Raw genomic sequence first — 19,141 nt, 5'->3', positions numbered from 1 at the left:
CTCAAGTAACAGCGAGGGCAACATCAAGGGATATTAACAGAACATCCCTGAGATAAGGATCCCAGATAAGTCTGTACTTATAAGAAATCTTGCAATGAAAGAATAACTAATACAGTAACAGGACAGAAGCCAAATGGCTCAGGACTTGCCTACACTGTACCTGTACCAAGAGTTTTACCCTGAGGGTTTCCTTGCACTGGACGCACAAAGCAGCCTGCCAAAGATGCCATCTTTGTTGCTGTAATTCCAGATGCTGTGTGCTCTGCTATTCAACCCAGAGGACAGCAGTTTCAAAAACTCTTTACATTGTCCAGCTGCAGGAAGGGGACAAAGACCTACAGAACACAGATTCACCAGAAACACTGCACTCAAAAAAGAATAAAAATCACAGACCAGGTAAATAAAGCTGATGACAATCTCAAAATCAATAAAGGAAAAGTTGCTAGTAAAAAGGCAGAGGGGTAAACTTTCTCCCTGCAGCATATGACAGCACTCTGCTTCAGTATTTGCAGTTTTCTTTACACATCTCTTTAGACTAAGATGAATATCCTTATAAAAAATACAGAAGCGAGCAGGCACAAGAGAGCCAACTGCTATACTTCTGCCTCGCTCATCTGAATTCACAGCATTTATTTAGTTATAATCCTTCACATAGGAAGTTTATTTATACAGACAGGGATTTCTGGAATTCTGCAGGATTAGTCAATCTACAGCATTCTCAGCACATGAGTTTTAGCATCAGAATTACACTGCCTGGATGTTCAATGCCTAGAGTAAATATTTGGGCTGATGAAGGTTAAACAGATTAGTCAAGATGAAGCCAGGGTGCTCTGCTTATTTACTCTGAAGCTTAAATATTGCTCTTCTTCATTTAAGAAGCCTAGTTTAAAAGAAAAACACACAAAAGCGACAAATGAAACGTACTTGCCCAACCCGAAGCGAGACAGCACCAAGATCTCTATCGTCATGCATGTGACAAAGCCACACGCTTGCATCTCACATCTCACACTCCTCGGCCTCGTTACGGGAAGCGCACAGAGGAAACAACAGCTTCAGCGTGAGCTGGCTGCTCTGAGTTTCAGCTGCACCAGGGAAATGGCATAAACAACCACCTCCCCTCCCCGCACCAGTTGTATTCAGAAGCACGAGGGAAATAATTGGTGTGAAAACCACTTGCAGTTCAGTTTGAGATGTAAGGAGGCAGTCAGGAACAAGGCTGCTTGAGACAGGATCGTGTCCACACACCCTACCGAGGGGGAGATTTCCAAACGCTCTCAGCAATGCTACACGTCAGCTTTCATCAATTCAGCAATAAATTCCTACCATTTTCAGGCAGGGTTGTGTTAAACTAGTTTGAAATCCTGGCCCCACCTGCTCCATCCGCCAAGCTCGCGGTGCTGATTTTCTGCAGCATGTCAGGTGCCTGATCCAAAGCCCCTTCGCTGCCAATAGGCTTTGGATCAGACGACGAAGGAACAGTAGTTCAGCGTTAGAGCCAGAAAGCAAAACTGGTTGATTTCACTGTTTGATACACGAAGATTAAGATTAAAAGCAAAAGGATAAGCGATTTAATAAAAAGCAAAAAAAAAAAAAAAGACTGTGTGTCAGCAGCTACAAAACTAGCTGAAGCGAAGAGTTTAAGGAGGAGCAGGCAGGCATTAGAAGTTTACATTTCAGTCCACTTGTTCAGTTTCAATTTCTGAATCAATTTTATTTCAAGGCACAGACATTAAAAGGTTTTCTATTAAGGCACCAGGAAAATAAAACCCGTATCTCAACTAAATACCTCTGCAGAAAGCTACTCCCAGTTGCTGGTTTTCCATCCTTTACTACTGCTCATCATCCATCCCCTCTGAGGCTGGGTCCTGTTTACTGCACTCTCTAGAAAATTTGTGCAGAAATTTTGGACACTGGAAGAGGAAAAAAGTGCCGATCCATGTTTACTCTGAACAGATGTAACATTCCTAAGAAGCTCTCAGCTGACTGCCTTTGAAGTCTAGAGGAAAAAAAAAAAAAAGGCTCGACCTTGAAAGCAACATTTCTTCCCTTAAAAGAAGAAGTCTCTGGGGACTCTTGAAAGAAACAAAAAGCAAATTCTCCAGATCCTTATCTCATGCTATTTTTGAGAAGCTTTTGTTTCCTTGCTCTCCTTGGGGTGTTTTGAGTCAAGAACTTTCACAGACAGCGCAGACGTGCGACGGGCTCCTGCCCCCCAGCACCAGGCAGGGGCAGCCCTGGCACTTGCCTGGATGTCAACCCCATCCAGGGAACACGCAGCACCACCGCAGCTGCAGCACCGAGCACAACAAGACAGGTTTTGTGAAGGCAGCTTGCAAAGAGAAGTTTTGAGGATGCAACGCACTGCCCCAAAGTGAATTCACACCCACAAGCGCTGTCACAGCAAGCTGTCCCTGGGGACAGACGTGGCTCTGAAGAGCGCTCACGCAGCACACAGACCCGCACACAGCACCCCCAGATCTAACAGCCACTGTGGCCTCTCACACTGCCAAGGCTGGAAGCACCGTTATTGCAGCAGGCACAGCTTGCACTTACCCCAAAATTTCCGCTGGTGACTAAATTAACTTTAGCATGACAAAAGGGGTCTGCTTTTCCTGTTTTACCTCCCTCTGTCTGCTGCCATGTCCTCAGTGTTTCTCTCCTCCTTTCCCAAGCTCAGCTCCTCCTCTGTTAGCCTGCCCTATTAACCTTCTCCGTTTCCCACCCACCCAAATTTGCACATTATTACGCATCCAAAGCCTTTTGTTCAAGGTCCTCAAACAAAAGCGCAGCTATCATTTCCTGGCAAGAGGTGCCTTACACCCAGCAATCACTTAGGGCGGCTCTAATAGACCTCATTTCTCCCAAACACAAAAACAGGGCATGCCAGACAGGCGAATTCAAGGACATGTCCTTTCCTGAATTCCACAGAGCAAGATAAGCCCGTGAGCCTTGCACTTACTTTATCTTAAGTAAGAGGCTTCCCCCATTCTCCCACCCACCAAAAAACTAATTATTTACCACTGAGGCACGGAATAGGTTAAAGTTTCCTCTGTCTTGTCTCAGCTCCCTTCTCAGATTAGGGGAAAACAATGAAGTCTCCGCACTTCATGATATTGCTAATGCTTCCTGTGGGGATAGCAGCGCCTGCTGCAAAGAGGATTATGATTACGGTTTAAGAGGAGTGTGCACTGTACTGCCGCAAGAGGCACAGGCTTATCAGAAAAGAAACCAAGCTGCCCCCAAACTATGCACGCGGGACTCCTGCCTGCCTTCAGCTCTGGCTGATGGCTCTGCCTTGGATCACACACCCGCTTATCAGGAGTGATAAAGCAGCAGCTGGGCTTTCAGGGAGCATGGGGAAGGGGGAAATAAGCGAGTCACACCGAGCAAGCAGCTTGCATACATTCACCATCAGAACACCCAGTGATGTTTACAGATCATCCCACCACATTCATCTGCATTGAGACACGGAGATGGCCGGGCATGTCAGAGCACAGGGGCTGTGCGTTCCTGGTCACAGTTGGGAAATCACGAAGGAAAACTGTTGAGGGAGCTGTGCTAGCTGTGGTGACATTGGCTGGCCTAACACAGGCAAGACTGCAAATGCTTTGAAAAGCACAGCACCATCAGTTAGACCTGCTCCGAGCAGAGTTAGCTTTGACGTGCAGCTTCAAGTACTGGTGAAGGGTCTCTGTCAGACCTCTTGGTCTTACTGCTGAGTACAGAGCTGACTCAACTGGAGAAAGAACAAGGAATTACAACCGAGCAGTTGTAAAACATACCACCCATCATTCTGGGCTCTCAAAGGTGCCATCAGCAAGATAGCAGCATACTCGCACCCATCCATCTCTACCAGCTATTAAAGAACAGACACGGCACGATTTCTTTTTTGCAATACAAAGAGCTTCAGCCAAACCAGTCATAAATTCCTTGACTTCAAGAAGTGCTCAGCCTAAGTGGCAGGACAAACCGCTGGCTAATGCACATGTCAGGACCAAGAGGGCTCGAGGCCTCATGCTGACTAAAGTCTCTCACGTTTCAGGGCTGAAACATCCGCTGATGTAAGAGGGTTTTTGTTTTTGATTTTTCTTTTTGATTTGTTTTTATCACCAGGCTTGTTCTTCTCCAAGTTATTTACACAACTGATGCAAGCTGAAGTTTCAGATGTTCCCCCTCATCCCTAGCTCTGTTCAGAGGGGTTTAATGGCTCCCTATCTGCTCGTTAGAGGCTAGAACTGCATTAACGCATGCTCTCGGAGTTTTTACAGGTTTAGAAATCACTGAGCTTCACTCGCCCCAGGGTTCTCCCTGAGTGGCTCTGTCTCATTACACAGCGTTGTTCTAAGCATAAACACTCTACACACACAAACACACACAGAAAAGCCATAGAGCAAACCCTCCAACCACTCGTAATACTGAACTAAGCAACAGTTTTAAGATGCTCACAAGACTCTTCCCTGAACTGTGACATGACTTAAACCAAGGTGCTTGGCTCCTTGGAGAGGGCTATGGTCTCCTAGGGACAGTGAAAGTTGCATGCTTTTAATTAGCCAGAACAAACCTTCTCTCGTGCTGGGACGGTTCACGCAGTTCTCTACTAACCGTCACTGATGGGTGCTGGACTCCTCCGGGTTCCCTCTTTATCCACTTTTTCTTCCCATTAATCTCTGTGGAAGATAAGAAAAAGAAATAGAGCTGAAAGACAAAAGATTAGGATGGCTTATGGTCTCTCAAACCAGAAAACAAACTAAAACAGCACTTTCCCATTAACCTGCCTTCAACAAATTTGTGCTTTAGGGGATTTGTAAGCCACTGCATAGATCTGAATTCCAATTGACTCGTGTTTCTGACACTTTCATATTCTTTGAAAACAATGGGGACAGAGGTATTAGCAACAATAAATTAAGTCGGTGTCTTTCAAATCTTAATCAAGTCGTCACGTGGGCTTCTAACCCTTGGGAAGGAAAAACTTCAGTGCATTTCTCAACATCACATCCAATGACAACACAGTGACAGAGCAAACTTAAGAAACCTCAGAAGAATTGTCCTGCTTTATGTTTGATGTTTTAAAGATTATCTGTTTTAAGGGGATTTTTTCATAGCGGGTTCTGAATAAGGTGGCAATGAGAGGAAAGGCAACCTTAGCAAGGAGGACCAACACAAAGCAGCAGAAAAAAAAAATCAAATCCATCAGGGTAGGGGCTGAATTAGTAGACTTGAGGAAAAAAAAAAAAAAAACAACACACTGGTAGTGGATTCAGGTCTTGATAAAGGCACCTCATCATCACCTCTGCATATAAGTCATTTTCATTTTGATAATAAAGATACTGAGTTGTATCGGCAGTGTCAGGACGAGCTTTCCACACAAATCTAGTCAATGTCCCTTCTCCCTCCAGCCTCAATAGCCCAGGTAGACGCCTTGATTGACGGTGCCATACATCATCACACTACAGAGATCTTTGATACCCTCTGCAAAGGGCACACGACCACAGGACAGACAGTTCGTTTAAAACAGAGGAAAAGCAGAGAGAATAAATAAGCACATCACATTTTCAGGCTACCACTAGCAGCGATGCAGCTGGAAGAACACTTTGCTCTTGATGTTTAGGCAGAACCAGTCAAATCTATCATCCAAGAGAAGGCTGGAAGCAGGCAATCAAAAGCAGATATGTAGGTAAACCTTACCCCTCCATCCTGCTTGAGAATGCAGGGCTAAACCTGCAAAAACTCTACCTTAACTAGTAACTACAATTAAAGGTTGATTACCTAGATGACTAAACATCTGATTTTCAGTCCAGACCAGGTACACAGAAAATTGCATTGCAGCCACAGCAAACAGAAGCAAGAATTCACCTGAGAACGTGTTTTCCAATCATGGTCCTTACCCTCAAATTCAGTGATTCATTTTATGACCTGCACAGACTCACCAACTCATTTCTCACGGGTCATCTGTACCACAGCAGCAATCAAACCAGACTGGACTGAATTGACCACATCACACCAAAAGCTCCACAGTTCTGCAGCCTCTTGGGCCTCCTTACCTGAAGGATGTTCAGCACCCTGCTAGGTAGGTGAGGTAGGCTCACATGTCAAACTAAGGAGTGCTGGCTGCCCTACACACACATAATCTCACTCTGCCTATACAGAGATTTCGGTAGATCAGTTTTCAGAACGCAATTTATATATTTCTAAAACCAATCAGAATCTCTAAGCTTTCACAGAAGGGAATGAAAAAAATATTACTGTCAAACACTCATCAGACCTAGAAGCGTAGGTGAATGTCATATATTAAAGAAATTAAAAGGCTGCATTTGAGACAGGGATAGGAAGTGTATGTACTACTTCGAAAGGCTCTGGTTAAACTCTCTTAGTATCAAAATTCAATTTCTTTCAGGTTTTGCAGACAACGGCCTTGAGCTGAATGCTGCCAGCCTGCCTGCAGCCTTTGAGGAGATTAGGTTATTACCAGCCAACTACGAGAAACTTAAATCCAGTATTAATCCTAATTCCCATTTAACCAAATCTTCATTGTGCAGTGAGAGCTGGCTGTGCATGAATTTGCACATGTATTCTGCCATGTGCAATTATCTGTGTCACAAACAACAGATGCTAGACCTCATGTATGTTTAAGGAATACATCCTGACTGTGGTTTCCAGAGAATCCCAGTAAAGGAGAAAGATGGGAGCTGGGGAAAAGAATGGGCCAAATGGAAATGATTTCTGGGAGACAATGGGAACAATAGGGTTTACAACACGCTTCTAGCAGCCAATTATTGGAGAACTCAGCCCTGGCTTGGAAGAAAGCAGTGCACGTAGCCAAATCACAAGGACACAGAAGCATCTGTAATAATGCCATGGCGCTGCCAGTGTCCATCATTAATACCCAACAGCACAGACCATAACTGCCAGGACTGCCAAAAGCACTGCCCACTGCTGCTGTGCTCGCCCTCCCAAGATGAGCTCTGGAGGCAGAGGACTGCAGGTTTCCTCGGAGCAAGCCTTGGCTCCCCACTCCTGGTGCCAGCCCTGAGCCCCATCTTGCCAAGTGCTGCTCATCCCCCTCAATCCATGGGGATGGGGCCAGGCGGAGCTGTGGTCCTCCTGCTGCCCACTGAAGGAAAGGCAGCTCCTGGTCTCCTCAGGTAATGCAGACACAGGCTTGCTACAGAAGCTTTCACTAGCAGCTAGCTCTTCCTACTGCAAGCACACGAGAGCCAAAGTGCCATCCGAGATCCTCTCCAACACTATTTGACTCCAATTCCTTTCCAAAATCCCATTAAAGCAGACAAATTGTGCATGGCTCCAGGCTGCCACGGCTTGCTGAATTGTCCATGGGCAAGACCCCATCACTCAGCACATTCTGGTATTCCTAGAGATAAAGGAGCCGAAGGTTAGGACAGACTGCTGCTTGGTCTACTATCAAATGGGACCAAAAGAAAGTTCTCACAGTTATTTGGGAGAGAGTGAGGGGGGTGAAAACCACAACAATAATGTTTCCTGTATTTGAAGCACGAGAATTCACTGGAGATGAAAGGGACCTTCAGAGAAACACGGTGCCAAACACATCTTATTCTCCTGGAAACAATACCTCTTACAGGCAACAGGCCCTCCCTACTGGCAGAGGAGTCAACATCTGCTGGAAAGGCAAACTATTATTATTATTTTTTTTAACCAGATAAGGTAATTGCTGGAAACCACTATTTCCGTCAACCCCAAACTCAGCAGACTGCAACCCCTCAAAATACTACGAGATTCACGGGCAATATCCATTAGCTGGAAGCACAACTAGACCTCCCTTCTCCTTGCAGCTGGCTATTACCTATTGCTTGGTCACTGGGCCACCAAGTAAGGCCCCAGTAGAGCCATGGCAGAGTGGAGTAGCAGTAGGCTGTACTCCAACTGAGCTGTGGTAGCTCTCCATGTGCACATTCATCCCCTGAAGCTGATGTCAGGTAATTTAATTTAGCAGTGAGAGAGTTCTGCTAAATTGCAGTACCTTGCAGTTGCCATGGGCTAAGACCACACATGGACAACCACCACAGCTCATCCAACAGCAGGTAATTTGACCAAGTGCCTGGCTTTTGGAATAGTGCAAACTGGTTCAGATCCCCTTTTTGCCTAAGTTCAAGCCAAAATTTGAACCAAAGACTTTCCCTTTCCCAGAAGGTATCCTATCCACCATGCTGGTGCACATCCTGGGTACTCTTCAATCAGAGTCTGGAGATACGAAGATTCTTGCTGGAAAGAATTCCTGCTGCAATAAATACCCAAATCTCTCAGGGAAGAATAGCTCCCATATAAATAGCTCCCTCTATTCCTCTAATGGGAGATCTGGTCTGGGACACTGATCTGTCCAGCCTGAGAAAATGGGAAAATTTTCTCTGCTCACTATCATGGGCTGGATCTCCTGTGACCCTTCTCACCTCAGAAACAGACTGGTTCTTGCAAGCGAGGCCAACAGCTGCAGGCTGGTACAGGATGGTGGTTTTGTTTCTGGCAATCAGCACTTCAGCACCCTTTCTTTCTGCATTCAGTCAGAAGCAAACAGAAGTGGGGCTTTTCAATTATGCGGGCAAGTTAAAAAAAAAAAGAAATTAAAAAAAAAAAAAAAAGGAAGAAGCCAGACATTCCCATTCTATTTTACACAGGAATTACTCTCCCAAGGCAACCATAAATAAAATGAACACCTGCACTGCTTTTCATCAAAGACGGTAACCTTCCAAGAAACACCGTTCCCTTCCAAGACATGACCTCCACAGACCATGACTGCATGTCCCCCTCCCTCTTCAGCCAGCCCAGGATCCTGCCTCTCAGGCTCATGCAAAAGCCCAGCTCCAAACAGCAGATTTCTTCAGAAATGGCAAAGGATTTGGGTTTGCATTTGTGTTTAGTATTTAATCTGCAGAGATTAACGGCATACTTAATCACAGAAGTGAGGCTGATACATCACGTACATACATTCCTCCAAGTCCTACTTTTCCCACTGCCAATACTGTCATCCATTAGCATGGAAGAAGGGGTTGTGGTGGGTGGGAGAATGCAGCTCAGGCTCCACTCTCTTCACACACACAAAACTAAATGGAAACTGGAAGGTACTTAGAGAAATTCCGGGCCAGAAAAGCAAGTCACTGCACACTTACTTCTGTCTGCAAAACAACCACAGACACAATAAAAACCATCTCCTTATGCATGCAGTCTTAAATTTTCAACATTAATCAAAATATACTTTGTACAAGGAAGTAAGTAGCTCTAAATTGAAAAACATAATGAGATTTTTCCAGTGATCAGAAACATTTCAGGGGGAATAATTTCTTATTGAAAGGTATTGTTCGCAATACCTAAAGCCACTCACTGAGAAATGTAAGACTCAGGCAGAGATGAGTACACTGAAAACAGCCTTTAGGTACATAGCTTGTAACTGTCCATGCTGGGAAAAACACAAAGCACAAAGATTTTTAAATAAAAATAATAATAATAAATCTATTCCCTCTCCCAAACACACACACTCAAAATAATCAATTCATTAAAAGCCACACAGGAAATCATGGTCAACACACAGACTGGATTTCACCAACGCCCCATTCCTCGCTCACTATGCACCAGCCATGTCTTCATATCACTGAGAACAATCCAAGAAAAAAAGAGTTGTCTCTAAAGCTGATTTCCCCAGTGTCCTACCCAATCTAGCTCAAGACGCCCCAAGCGAAGCAATACCTCACGACACCCTTGTTGAAAGGGAAAGAAGCCTACTCCAATCTCTTACTGCTATCCAGTCCATCTGCCTTGCCTTTGCTTCATCTGGCATCCTCCTGGATCCAGCCCCAAGGCAGATCCTTGCAGCAATCCTTCCCCTACTGCCTGCCCCTGCTCCTGCCCCCGGGTGGTATGTGCTGGCAGCCGTGCTCTTCTGGATTACAGCTGCAAAATGGAAAACACCGATGCTTTGAAGATATGAAATAAGCTGGCAGAGAGCTACTATTTAAAAGCAAATACGCCTTAAAAACAAAATAAAATAATAAAAAAAATACGCTGAAAGTTCATTGAAACCTAAAAGTTGCAATCTTAATGGCAAAGATATCCCTGCAGCTCAGTGATTCAGGCTCTCTTGGGGGCTGAAAGTGCCTGCTTAGGCCTGATTAAAAAGATAAGCACAGACAGACCCATTGCTCTAAGATATTTCAGAGACAGCTAAAGCAATGACAGAATCTCATGGGCTTAATAACACTCATAATTTCAGTTATTTATATCGCCAGTTATCCAAGTGTTTACCTGGCTCCAAAAGCATAACATTAACAGAATCTCTGCAGAGTTGAATGAGATATTCCCGACATTTCAAAACCTCAGCCAAAAGCCTAAACAAATGGAACAGAAGTTCCTCACAGATACAGCTAATATCCCAAGAGGAGGATGCCCGCCGGCCTCCTGGGCAGATTTACCCAGCCCAGCTGCTGTGGGCAGGCGCAGCAGCACAGAGCTGGTGCAAATCCAGGATCTGTGCGCCCCCCTGAGACAAGCCTTGCTGCCCAGAAACAAACACACACAGTCCTCTCAGCTGTAAGCCTGGAGCCTGAGCTTGCCCTCGGTGAAGACAGTGCAGGAAGAAAGCCAGGAGAATTGAGACTTATTGGTGAAAAACCAAACAAGCACACGGAGGACATGCCTCCACTGTTGCAAGGGATTTGCAGCAAGGAAGAGCCACCTGGTCCCAGGACTCGACTGGATGGGTTGTGCTGACAGCAGAGCCGTGCACACCTCTTGCACGACAGATGCATCCCCAGAGCTGTGGGCAAGGTGTGTGTCCCAAAAATGTGTCTGTACTGCCATTTACCGAGCCTCCAGCCTGCTCCCTCAGCCTGGGAAGGAGCTGCAGGAGTCACCCAGCCTGATCCCGTCCTGATGCCAGGAGCATCATTCTTCCTTATCGCTGCAGAAGTTCTGGCTAACAGAGACGAAAAGCCACTTAACACTTAATTTCTGGCTGGATCATCCTTTTGCCATTAAATAGCACCATTCTTCCCCACTACCACCCCAACTGCTCTCTATACCGAAATGGTTAAAAAAAGCCCGCAGAACCATTAGCATTTTGATAGCTTTCCGCACATGTATAGCAAAAAGTCTTTAAAATTCATTGCGCTGAGATAATCCTTCAAGTCTAGCATTTCCTCCTCAGCTTGAGGCAACCAACTGGTTTTCTGCCCCTTAATACCTTAATAGAAACCTCTGAGGAGCTGCCAGGCTAGAAGCCTCAAATACGCTCAAGAAAAGCAGAGTCCCGAAGTTCAAGAGAAGCCATGTAAACTGTCTGGGGTTTCATTAAGAAACTACTACAGGGGAAGCATCTTAGGCACTGCAACCCCCGAGATCTCTGCTCCTGTACACAACGTACACACACAGTTTTACTTTCAAAGGGCTGAGCACACACAGCGCCCACTAATTTCAGCTGCCACCAAGGGTACTCAGCATCAAATTAAAACTTTGACCCAGATTCGATACAAGCTCGGGGACCGGAGCTCCTCATCAGGATCAAAGATGATTTTTTTTTTTTTAATATTATTACAATTTCAGGAACAAAGCTGTGATGTTGAACTGCACAACTGGCATTAATACTTAGCAACTCCCCATCTGTGCCTGGGAAGTTTCTACAGCAAGTGCCTTTGTAACAGCTCCAAAGCACCACTGCTTTCTCATGGAAGCACCCAGGATCGCCTCAGGGTGAAGAAAGCAGCCATCTCACTACCTCGTGCCTTTGATTAGGATTTCTACAGTGAAAACAGGTAAATGCTTCAGGACCACAGCACTCCTGAGATGCCACTAAATGGTAGGACTTGAGTTGCTAACGTGTTAAGGACTGTTAGGCTTAATTAGATCCTCTTTGTAAATATTTTTTGGGGGAAACATTCTGAAAACGTTGGTCTGCTCAAAGGAGAGCGCTTGTTATGAACCTGTGCATGCTTCCAAGAAAGTTAACAGGTCAAAAGTTTGCAGTCAGAAGGCAAGAGAGGCAGTGCTTAGATGTGGAAAAATGAGGCTTGGATCCCAGGGCCATGACCCCCACCAGTCTCCCATGCTCTAATGCCTATCCACAAACCACAAAACGCGCACTGTTTTGGCTGAGATAAGATTCTCCCCTCAGTTCTCCCAAAACTTCAGAAATTCTTTGTTTTTCCTGTGAGAAACACACACACCCCCAAAGACTCATTTACAGGAAGAAGGGCGTTCTATCCAAATTTAGTGAACGCACAATTAATACGGGCAAGAGAAGAGCAACAGCAGAACACTGAGCTGCATGGGACATGCAGCCAAGAGAGCAGTGGAGAAAGCTATTTATTTAGCTGGGAAAACTCTTCCAGTAAAACAGGAAATACTCCCTTCCCATTTTTCAAGCGTGAAATGTCTTTCATAGGAGAAGAATTTGGGTAGGTGCTATTAAGGAAGAAAGTGATTGTGACTCTTTCTAAACAAGGCTTTTCATTCTCTCGTCTGTCACAAGTTTCCTGCGACACCCTCGGCAAGTCATTTCGATTTGACATTACCACTGCCCATTTTACTGATGAAAGAGGACTCTGCCTGGAAGAGGTACCAGAGATACAGCCCATTTGCAACTGGGAGATACTGAAATGCTGTGTATTGCACAGAAACTCAATAAGTAAGTGGTAGAAAATCACTGTGAAACAAAACAGAAAGGCTGCATTTGCCAGGAGGATTCTGAGCAACACTCTGGTGGGCGAGCACATGGACAGCTCAGGTGCCTGCCCAAGCTTCTCACTCGGGAATGCTGCACCATTTCATTAGCTACCAGTCCATCTCTGATTTATTTCCAGGAGTATACACACAATAACACATGCTACTAGCAATGTCAATCTTCTTTCGAATGCATTTACAGCTATTGGAAGGGTGAGAGAATTACCTTATCATGAGTTTCAACAACAGCATCCGATTCACCACCTCCTTGCTAAGCAATAGAGTACCTGGACAAACACTTGCCTTGCTTCATCACAAATCAGAGTGATGAGGGATCACGGACAGCAGAACAGGAAAGGTGGAGGAAGTGATAAGTCTTGTCCATGCAAAGTCACGAAGCTGCAAGACAGTCGAACTGAGGCATTCTTACACTTAATAACGTTCTGTTTAAAAATCAATCTTTGGTCCTACTCCATACCGCTGCACTTTATAAAGAATCAAAGATCACAGCTGAAGGTTGCAGCTTCACATTAAAGGACAGTCCACAGGTATAATTTTATACGATGCTATCAGGAACAGATCCACTACATGGCTTCTTCACTGAAGCCCGCAGTACAGATCCAGCTGCAGGAAGGATTTTGCAAGGCAGCCCCACTGAACAGTTTGGGCATGCAGCCCTGGTCTGGATTTTGGCTAACCCTCCCCCGCGCTGTCCTAGTGCAATCTGTCCTTAGTTCAGCAGGATGAATTTGCAACCCAGCTCCAGCATACATCTTTGAGACACGCATCCAAGTTCTCAACTTAATGAAACTATTTTCTCACTAACTTGATTTTTTTTCAGTTCTTCATCCCTGATTAAGAAGAAAAAAAAAAGTGTGAAGTCTTAGATCAATAGCTTGCTTTTCTCATTAATTTAAGTATACTGTATACTTGACTAATGCGCAGAATACAGACATGCAGTGGGTGCAAAGAAGCCTGGTCATTCGCTGATTAGAAGATGCAAACTGACTTTAGTGGGTAAGTGGTCTAATCCTTAAAAAGGTCTCACATCATCCCCAGCTCCAGTGATCATTAACAGCACAGTCTAAGCCTCTGAAGAAAAACAGCAGCTTATCGTCATCCGCCTGGGGACCTAGGGAACCTTAACAATCAGCTTCTTAAAGGCTTCTTTAGAGTTTTTTTTTCCAATGATTGTAACCAGAAGAAGAGGCAGAGATCTGCTGATGTTTCAGGCAAAGACAGAAGTCTCAGACTTGATTAATTTAAGAAAAATATTTTCTTATTTTCTTAAGATAATTGTCATCTAATATTTGAGAAGTATTGCCTGTCTATCACCAAAAACACAAGAGCAAGGCTTAGAGGTTTTTTATTTGTTCCTTTAAACACTCTGCACCTGGGGCCTGTACCTCTGCATCGTCACACACAGGTTGGAGTTTCATCTCGCACCCAGGACTGCTCTGACATTACGGGGGTCCCAGAGCCAAGATGCGGGTTCCAGACCTACCTGCTGAAGCCAGCAGAGCTGTATGGACATCCTGGTTCTGGATGTCACCTTCTTGGGCCTCCTGCTGCCCCGTGATTCTGTGTGGTACAAACACACCTTGCGCCTCCTACTTCAACTCGACGGAGAAGGAGGAGGTAAACCAAGGAGGCAAGCTCAGACTCTTCATCTACCACAATACGAACAAAAGTCTTCTTTAAACAGGTTAGCAGAGACCACGTGAGGATGCATTTGGTTTCCAGAAACAGCCATTATTTAAACCTCAATTTCACAGCAACAGCCTGGAACATTTTGCCTCTAAAAGGGAGTGTTTCTCCTTTGCCTATGCAATGCTGGAGCTCCAACCACCAGCTTACGCCTCCACCCACGTCCCACCTTTTCTTTTTTGAAAGATGGAAGAAGGAAGAATACCAAGAGAAGGCAAAGTGGGATTCTCATACAGTCAGAGCTGGAGTGACCACCTCAGTTCTGCAACTTCACCTTTTACCATAGAGGAAGCCCCAAGAAGCTGCCTTCTGCAGCCAAGCATCACATCCGCGTTCAGGTGCCTGAGCTGCTCTCAACAACCACATCCGGAGCCTTCTGCAGACAACAACCACAGAGATCAAATCTCCCGGTTAAGCACACACCTAGCTTTCTGGAGACCTCAACACGGCTTTCTTTTCACTCTGAGGAGAATTAAGAACGTACGAAGAGAGGACCACTTTCCTCTCCCCTCCATAAAATAGGAGAAGGGAAGAAACTGGAAGAAAGAGGCCTCGTACTGAAACCACGTGCTACCCCTCCTTTGCTGAGCTCACTGCAATCAAACCAGCAGGAGAGTGTTTCATCCTGTTCCAAGAAGATCCTCTCCTGCCCTAAGCATTATTTTTTCATACCCTGCCCAACAACAATGGCCCAGGCACAAACACATAGCCGTGTTCAGCTATATTTTCCTTGGCTGCTTCAGGTCATTTTCTAACAGCACTCCACGGAGATGGGAAGGGGTTTAGGAGCATTTTTGTCCTATAACCAGACTCTCACTTGTATAGCCTTGACCCTGCCAAAATATACCAGAAGTGCTTTAGGGACAGTCACTCTTCTCCTCTCCTGACTGATGTGCTGATTATTTTTTAAGGTCTCCAGAGATTTTTCTCTCCACCCTGCAAAGATAACATCCAGGGCAGCCACAAACCTGCAGAACCAGGGAAGAAAGACAGCAAGGCCACAGAGAAACACAAGGACATGTAGACAGCAATCTATTTTCTCACCCCAGCACATTTTTTTTGGGAGGGAGGAGGTTTTAAGATTATTATTTTTTTTATTTCCCATAGGTATTAAGCTATGGAAACCACCTTGGAATTCATCATGCAAAAACCCATGTGCACGAGAACACCAGTCTTGTGGTTAGGACATACATATCTGGCATGTAAGAAACCTGCTTTCAGGACCCTGTTTTGGATCTGTGACAGCATAGGTGAAAAACCGAAACCACTTGCCTCCCAGCCAGCATCTGTGTTTTGACTAAGAAATTCTATTCCAAACCCAAGAAATTCACCTAAGGAGAACTGAGCGGAGACCAGCCCTTTCCCACAAAGCAGTATTGGTTTCAATAAATCAGCATTTTCTGCATGCAAATAGTCTCCTTGAAAAACTCCCAGCCAGTCCTAACCTTAAGAAGTACCTTGTGTGGTTTCTGCTGAAGACATCAACTGGGAAGCAACCCACCCCACTGGGGTTCTGCCTCGGCACAACTCGCCTTCCCTAAGCAGGGGCACTCCAACACCACGCCAGGAAACAAATAAGGCTTCCTGAAGCTTGCCCTGACGCTTCAGGATTCTCTCTTCTTCTAGCTGTATTGTTTAACAGAGGAAAGGAGGTGTGGTGGGAAAGCCTCACGCACTTCGTTCCTGTTTACTTTACTTGTTCCCTCGTCTGTGTGATCTGAGACAGTAAAAATGCTGCTGATGTCCAAAAGTGTGTGTGTGTGTGTGTACACACACATGGTGAAAGCTTTGGAGCCTGGCCTGGACGTTACGTGGACAACTCTGTGCACGGGGGCAGGCAGCAGCTTTCTCCTCTGTAGCTCTCGGGAGAGGTTAACCTGATTGAGAGGGAATTAAAAGAAAACATCCAGTAATGACACAGTTTGTCTTGCTGTTTTGAGATGCTTCCTCTGAGCTCACTTGAAAGCATCTCCAAAAGTACAGCCTTCTTAAAATAAATTCTCCAGAAAGAACACTTTTCCTCTTCTAAAGGCAGGATTTTACGTGCAATACAGGATTATCCTATATAGGTCACTGACACTCTGCGGAAACCTATGTAAGAAGGACTATTTAGTGTGGGAATAGAACTATTTATCTACGTTTTTTGGCTTCTCTTCCTTTATTGCTAAGAATATTTCAACTGAAACAACATCTTTGTGCCTTTGAGGCTACCTGCTCCCACTGCCACTTCCCCACCTGGAGCTATAATCCTACGTTTGTCACAGACCCAACCACTGTGGCAGAAGTTATTACGGTTACAGTCTGCAGATTACAGCAACTTTTAATAGGGGATAAGCAGCAGGAAAAGGTGAGCTTAAGCATTAAAGAACCTGCCAGTTCAAAGAACTCTATTATTAATATTTATTATTTTTAAGCATTCATTGAGTGCTGTAGAAGATAAAAGAATGAGCTGAATGCAAGAACCAAGGACCCAAGTTGATATAAGACAACGGGAGAGCAAAAGGAATGAGCATATCATCTGGGGAGGAAGAGAGCCAAGGAAGAGGCAGCAACAGCAAGGAGAAAAGCCACACCTTTTGTCAACAAGATGTTCCTAATAGTAAGGAGTCTGAAGAGAATTAAAGAATTCCTCAATGTCTAATCAAAACTGTTCCCCATAGGGGATTTTCTGCGCGCTGTTACATGGCACTGGCATATCTTTAAAGAATGGAGCTTTGATCATAAAAAGCAAGCTGAGGTGGGGGGGACGGGACGGGATGGGAAAAACAACAAAAGGAAATGCAACTGCATCACCCTGTGGTGTAAGGGCGAAATCCAGCCCCAGACAGATCTTCACAGAGCTCCACGTAGAACCATGCAGACTTTGTTTAAAAGGCTAGAATGAGGCACCCTTTTCTCTCACGTCCTCCATCCTAGGTAAATTCTTCTTCCAGCCCACAAACCCTTGGTTCCTGTTGCTCCAGAGGGACGACAAGCTGGTACTTCTCTTTCCTAAGGAGGCAAGCTTGTGGCTGACACCACTTTAAACCTTCATGGTTTCAAACTGCAAGCCGTGAGGCTTCTCAACGCCAACGCACATCGCCGAGATTAGCTAACAGGAGCATGCATCACACCCACATGCTGAGGCAACTGTCTACATCTTCACAGCTGGCCAAACAGATGCTCAGAAAAGCAAAGCAAGTTGCCCACATAGGAAGAGGCTTTATCTACACATCAGGCTGATGCTGGTGGTGCTGGTATTTGTACTCCCCAGTTCTGAGCACCAAAATCATTGAGAGGACTTGAGAGTCCCACTCGCTGCCCAATGCCCTCTGCTCCCTGAGGCTACTGCAATGCTTCAGAGCTTCTCCCTGCAGAAATACCAAGAGAAATCCACTACAAACTGAGGCTTGGAAGTTCCTGTAGTGGCATTAACAAAGAAAATTAATGTTTGTAAACTCAACTGATTCTTCTCCTGCCAAGCCTTCCCCAGCGCAGTATCAAAATACGAACACAAAATGCAAAGCACGAAACCTTCTGTTCCTTTCAGCACAGCGAGAGAAAAAAAGAAAAAATAGCAACCTTCATCCATCCACCTTTGGGAAGCCTGTTTCTTCTTAATCTCATCAGACTTGCTAATGACTGATGTGACCCATCAAACGTTTAAAAGAAGAGGTTTTGTTTTTGTTTTGTTTTTGGTAACCTGGCAAAGCACCATGCTGAGCTCAAATCCTAATCTGTTTGGAAGGTCTTTTTCCAGGCCTGCCGACCCAGTCACGCATCACATCAGCAAGCTGGGTCTCAGGCGGCTGAAGGAAAACAGAGGTCAAAGATCTATCGGTCCTTCCAGCCTCACACCTTGAGCATTTGCAGAAGTAACTCCCAGCATTTCCCGCATCTCATTCTGGAAAACAGTGTGGTGCAGCTCCAGAAGATGCTTGTCACATGTCTGTGCTTCAGCCACGATCCCATAGGAAGCAAAAGCTTTGTTGATCAACACAAGATAAGCGCCTCGTTTCAGGCAGCTCTGAGAATCCCCCTTGACATTAACAGGAACAACAAGAACCCAGCGGTTCAAAAATACATCACATCCCAATCCAGCCCTCTTAAGAGCTTTTTGGGACATTCAGTCCTTCATTCTCCATTATTTCTAATGCATGTCTGTTCTAGATGCCACCTGAGTTTCTGTATTGCTCTCCCATTTACCCTGGCAGCAGGCTTTGGCAAGTTCGGCTGAAAGGCACCCGCGGGTCCCAGAGACTTCCATGAGAAACAGGTTCTCAGCAGGTCTGAGAAACCAGCCCAGGCCAGGCGTAACAGCTCCGTGCACAAGAAGATCTGGTTCTCTTCACTCCCCAAGAAAACGAGATGTGCCATCAAGCAAGCCAAGAACAAATCCTATCGCTGCTTTCCCAGCATACCGCATTCCAGTTCAGTGCCCTGCGAGGGCCATGTCTCACGAACAGGCAAGCTGCCAGTCAGCTCATTTAGTCCATTTTTTTTTCCCTGAAGAAGCGTAGACACCATCATTTGGTGCAATCTTTATTACTCCGAACTCCCTCCTCGTGGACCGTCTTACACTGCGCTTTTCATAAAGAGTAAATATAGTAACTGTTTCCACAATAATGTTAAAAATACCCGAACAGATTAAATTCAACAGATAAAATGGGGCCATAAATACGTACGTCTAGCAACATGACCAAAATCACCCTTCTTCAAACTGGGCATCGGGCCATGAAAAAAAGCTGCTAGCATTACAATTTCATTGCTTAGC

At 45.2% G+C, this 19,141-nt stretch overlaps 1 protein-coding gene across 11 annotated transcripts in view; it reads right to left on the bottom strand.

The window, feature by feature from the left end:
- TSPAN18 (tetraspanin 18) overlaps nt 1-19,141 on the bottom strand; it is a 118,652-nt gene that overhangs the window by 84,971 nt on the left and 14,540 nt on the right. For 6 of the 11 annotated variants that reach the window (XM_072039055.1, XM_038179415.2, XM_027459241.3 and 3 more), the window contains exon 2: nt 4,562-4,667. The gene's annotated coding sequence lies outside the window, so the exon portion shown is untranslated. Of the gene's footprint in view, nt 1-924; nt 1,056-1,786; nt 1,811-2,553; nt 2,693-4,561; nt 4,668-19,141 lie in introns of those variants that run through there. The other 5 variants (XM_027459239.3, XM_072039056.1, XM_027459243.3 and 2 more) reach the window with 4 other exon arrangements.

This window comes from Anas platyrhynchos, chromosome 5 (assembly GCF_047663525.1).
Source record: "Anas platyrhynchos isolate ZD024472 breed Pekin duck chromosome 5, IASCAAS_PekinDuck_T2T, whole genome shotgun sequence".
Lineage (NCBI taxonomy): Eukaryota > Metazoa > Chordata > Aves > Anseriformes > Anatidae > Anas > Anas platyrhynchos.
The sequence above is the reverse complement of the archived record's forward strand: the minus strand, read 5'-3'. Positions and strand labels throughout refer to the sequence as shown.